Consider the following 5,327-nt stretch of genomic DNA (forward strand, 5'->3'; position numbering starts at 1 on the left):
GGGTCATTAGCACATAATGAAGTGCGACAGAAATTCTGTGCCTCTCCTTGGTTTCACATGAATTACATAAACTGAAAATATTTATTTTTAATTTAAATTGCTTTATTTAAAAGTAGACACTTTAAGCTTTCTATAGATATATTTCTCATGTCTGTCTGTGCAGTATTTGCGGAGTTTCAGTTCATTTTAGTGACGTGCTTCAAAAAGATTTTCGCGGAGACTGAGACAGCTGAAAGCGCACCCTGTTTATTTTCTTTATTTTACAAAAGCACAATGTTTCGTGGATATTGTGAGTATACATGAATAAAAGTAGACCATTTACAGATTAAAATGATGTACTACACTTACGTGTATGATTAAGCATTTTAAGTTCTTTTCACGGTTACCAGAAAAAAATGCAAGTGTCCCCGCCGGCGGGTCCGCCGACTCATAAGAACATAAGAACATAAGAACTATACAAACGAGAGGAGGCCATTCGGCCCATCGAGCTCGCTTGGGGAGAACTTAACTAATAGCTCAGAGTTGTTAAAATCTTATCTAGCTCTGATTTAAAGGAACCCAAGGATTCAGCTTGCACTACGTTATCAGGAAGACTATTCCATACTCTGACTACACGCTGTGTAAAGAAGTGCTTCCTTAAATCCAGTTTGAAATGTTCTCCCGCTAATTTCCACCTATGGCCACGAGTTCTTGTATTTGAACTAATGCTGAAGTAACTATTCGGTTGAACAGCATCCAAACCTGTTAGAATCTTATAGACCTGGATCATGTCCCCCCTCAGTCTCCTTTGCTTGAGGCTGAACAGATTTAGCTCAAATAACCTTTCCTCGTATGACATTCCTCTAAGACCAGGAATCATTCTTGTGGCCCTACGCTGCACCTTTTCTAAGGCCGCTATGTCCTTTTTAAGATATGGTGACCAAACCTGTACACAATATTCTAGGTGAGGTCTCACCAAGGAATTGTATAATCTTAGCATTACCTCCCTTGACTTAAACTCCACACACCTGGAGATGTACCCCAACATCCTATTGGCCTTTTTTATTGCTTCCCCACACTGGCGAGAATGAGACATGGAAGCATCAACATACACACCAAGGTCTTTCTCATAATCAGCTACCTTTATTTCAGTAGGTCCCATAAAATACCTGTACTTTATATTTCTGCTCCCTACATGGAGTACCTTACATTTGTCTATGTTAAATTTCATCTGCCAGGTGTCAGCCCAGTCACTAATTAAATTAAGATCCCGCTGTAGCTGCTGAGCCGCTAGTTCAGTATCTGCTACACCACCCACCTTGGTGTCATCTGCAAATTTCACCAGTTTACTGTATATATTGGTGTCTATATCATTTATGTAAATTAGGAACAAAAGTGGTCCTAAAATTGAACCCTGCGGTACCCCACTATGAACGCAGGCCCACTGTGACATCGAGCCTCTTATAACTACTCGCTGCTTCCTATCCGTTAACCAGTTATCAATCCAAGTCGCTACAGTTCCTAAAATACCTGTCGCTTTGAGTTTAAGTGAGAGCCTCTTGTGGGGAACAACATCAAAAGCCTTTTGGAAATCTAAATAGATGACATCATAGGCCTTCTTATCATCAACTTCCTGAGTAGCTTCCTCAAAAAACTCCAACAGATTTGTTAAACAGGATCTACCTCTCCTAAATCCATGCTGGCTATCCCTCAAAATGTTATTTGAGTCCAGGTAATCTACCATTTTCTCTTTGATTATAGCCTCCATAACTTTACCAGTTATACAAGTTAGACTGATTGGCCTATAGTTTGACAAATTACTTCTATCCCCTTTTTTGAAAATGGGCGTTATGTTGGCATGCTTCCAATCAGAAGGTACCACACCTTCAGATAAGGATTTTTACTCCTAAGGGTTAAGCAATTTTGAGCGTGGCATGGTTGTTGGTGCCAGACGGGCCGGTCTGAGTATTTCACAATCTGCTCAGTTACTGGGATTTTCACACACAACCATTTCTAGGGTTTACAAAGAATGGTGTGCAAAGGGGAAAACATCCAGTATGTGGCAGACCTGTGGGCGAAAATGCCTTGTTGATGCTAGAGGTCAGAGGAGAATGGGCCGACTGATTCAAGCTGATAGAAGAGCAACTTTGACTGAAATAACCACTTGTTACAACCGAGGTATGCAGCAAAGCATTTGTGAAGCCACAACATGCACAACCTTGAGGCGGATGGGCTACAACAGCAGAAGACCCCACCGGGTACCACTCATCTCCACTACAAATAGGAAAAAGAGGCTATAATTTGCACGAGCTCACCAAAATTGGACAGTTGAAGACTGGAAAAATGTTGCCTGGTCTGATGAGTCTCGATTTCTGTTGAGACATTCAAATGGTAGAGTCAGAATTTGGTGTAAACAGAATGAGAACATGGATCCATCATGCCTTGTTACCACTGTGCAGGCTGGTGGAGGTGGTGTAATGGTGTGGGGGATGTTTTCTTGAAATGCTTCCTTACATGAGCTCCTGCAGACAGTGAACATAGACAGCAAGACAGACAACAGGATGACAAGAGATGACATGAATGATAAAGTGAATTTTAAATAAGTGGTCAGGCATAGAACTACCACTCCATTTCGAAATTGTGCCTCTAGTGGTCAGCCATAGTAATATAACAACATCTGAGTTGGGTCTCTAGCGGTCAACACCGGTAATACCAACACACATAATTGGACACACAGGTTCTTCCCTGAAAGCAGGAATCAACTTCACAGACCAAATCGATTAGATCACAACACATTAACATCTAATTAGGTTATTGCTGCATAACTAATTGATGTTTACAATTAAACAATAAGAAACAATTAATTTGGTTTGATTTCTGTTTTACCTTTTTGATCTATTTTAGGTTTTATTTCATTTCATGCTTTCATTCACTCCCTCTCCCCCAACAAGGAGACTTGCATAGAAGTTCAACCATTATTAATAACAGTAAACCAGTTACATACACAATCACATCAGGGAGGCATTGAGGTTTTGGACGTGATCGGTTGAGCTTTTCCTGTGCTGGGTGCTTACCATTCGCTCTCTGTTGGTTGAGCTTGCCTGTGGCTCTGCTGTCACTGCTTACGATCGTACAGTTTGTCAGAACCGAAGGGGAGTTCTCAGCAATTGGACACCCAAAAGCGCGCCAGCCCGGCTGCACCCGCTGACTAATTAAGGGCAAGGCTGACAGGTACCTCAGGCGGTCATTACAACTTTTGAGGAGGACCTCGTCTAGGGTGAGTTCTGAGAACGGCCCTAGCTTGGACTCTCACTAGGGTGGGTGACACCTGAAGGCTATTTTGACAGCCTTGGTCGAGTCAGGTCTCAGGTAGTGCAGCCAATAAGCTGAGCCCCACCTGGGTTGTCTCAGTTGTGCGTACAGAACACCCCCTTCCAAGTTGACATTGCTGGGGATCGGGGGAGTGGGAGCCAGACTTGGGCCTGCTTGGCTGGGATTGAGCTTGTGGGACGTGCCCTACTCAGGAGGGACACCTGACAGCGTTCAAACCTCTCTAACTGCATGACTAGCTTAACACCGCAACACCTCATATAGGGACAAATAAAGCAGAACCTGCTAATGGTCCCCCTTCTGGTCAAAGCGGAGTTGTACAACAGAGCCCAACTCAGGGGTAATCTGATCTGCAACAGCAAGCTACGTTTGAATGCAGTCCCATTGGTTTAAAGCTGTTATTTCTCATTTCCTGTTCCCAACTTCTCCTGTGGTATTCTGACACTGTCAGTAGCCACAGATCTGCAATTTCCAGGATAAGGCTTTATCCTTTCCCCCTCACTAGGGCATCTCTCAGGCCCTAGAGTAACTCACACTGTTCTAACCTGCAACACCTTCTCCCAGGGAACAATTTTTGTTTGTTTATTTTGTCGTGGGCAACTATTCCCGTGGTTCACTACACCCTTCCAGTTACCCATTGACAGGCCCCAGTTCTACTTTATTTTATTTTGTTGGTTTAATTTGTTTGCCCAGATTTAGGTGTTAGGCCTCCCACCTAGGCAACACCCAGCCTGAGTAATAGATTTCTGCGGCCACCCTCCTGTTGACCGAGTCACAATGACCCACATGGACAGCCCACTGGACCAGTGGAAAGATTTTGGTATCTGGCTTGAAGATGTGACTCCCAACTTGCCGCCCGGTCATGTCGATCTCACATGGTCCAAAGAAGCTGACCAAATTGAGGACGACATTGCCGAACTTATGGACATGCCACCCACTCAGAAATGCGGGAGTAAAGAGCTAACCAAAATACTCGGCTCCCTCGCACACAAACTCCTAGTCAGGCTGAAGATGAATGAAGAGGAAATGTCCTGCCTGAAACAAAGGGTGCAAGCACTGCAACAGCAGGAGGAAAACACCCAACGACTACTGGCGGAGGCACAGAGAGATGCTGCCCAGGCCCAACATCACATTGGGAATCTGGAGCAAGAACTCCAAAAGAGAAGCTCTCCACCCCATGAAGAGGAGGAGACGGAAGAAGGCGAGAGGCCTCACACCAGCAAAAAGCTTCAACACACCCTGGAAGAGCTCAGAGCTGAAGCTGACCAGCAAGAACAGCAAGCCAGAGCCACCAGAGAAAACCTCGAAGCCAGACTGGACCAGGCCGACACCCTGCTGGACAGAGCCCACACGGAGCTCAAGAACAAGGATGGTCGGATCCAGGCCCTGGAAAACCATCTGGTCAAGGCACAGAGACGTCTGCACAAGATGAATCACCAACTGATCAGCTCCCAGGAATAGCTCACCGATGCCATAATGAAACATCGGGCTGTCGCAGAAGAGATTGACGGGTGAGACAGGAATTGAAGCAAGCATATGAGGTGAAGTTGGAATTCGAGGCACCCTATGAATCAGCAATGAGACCGACATCATCTCCAACAGTGCGTTCGCTCCCAAGGCACACGGGGATCTCTCATCGGGACGAGGTAACTCCCTGCCCCACAACAGACCTTGAGGAACCAAGAACCCAGAAGGTCTCTCTCAGAGAAGACACCCCAGATGGAACAGGCCTACCAAAGCGAACGTTACACCAGCACCGAGTTACCACAAAGGAGCATGATAAACTAGCTCGGAATATCAACACGTTTACCCCGAATCACGGAAGAGGCCACGACATTCACGCCTACCTCCAGGACATCGACTTCCACCTCCAAAGACTGGACAATGTGACCAATGAGGACAGAGTCTACCTCATCAGGGTCACATCTAGTCTGGAGCTCCGCAGCTTCCAGGATCGACAGCCCAGTCGAATCAAGGCCAACTCCAAGCTGCTACACAAAGCCCTGATTCGAGAGTTC

This window comes from Paramormyrops kingsleyae, chromosome 9 (assembly GCF_048594095.1).
Source record: "Paramormyrops kingsleyae isolate MSU_618 chromosome 9, PKINGS_0.4, whole genome shotgun sequence".
NCBI classification, from domain to species: domain Eukaryota; kingdom Metazoa; phylum Chordata; class Actinopteri; order Osteoglossiformes; family Mormyridae; genus Paramormyrops; species Paramormyrops kingsleyae.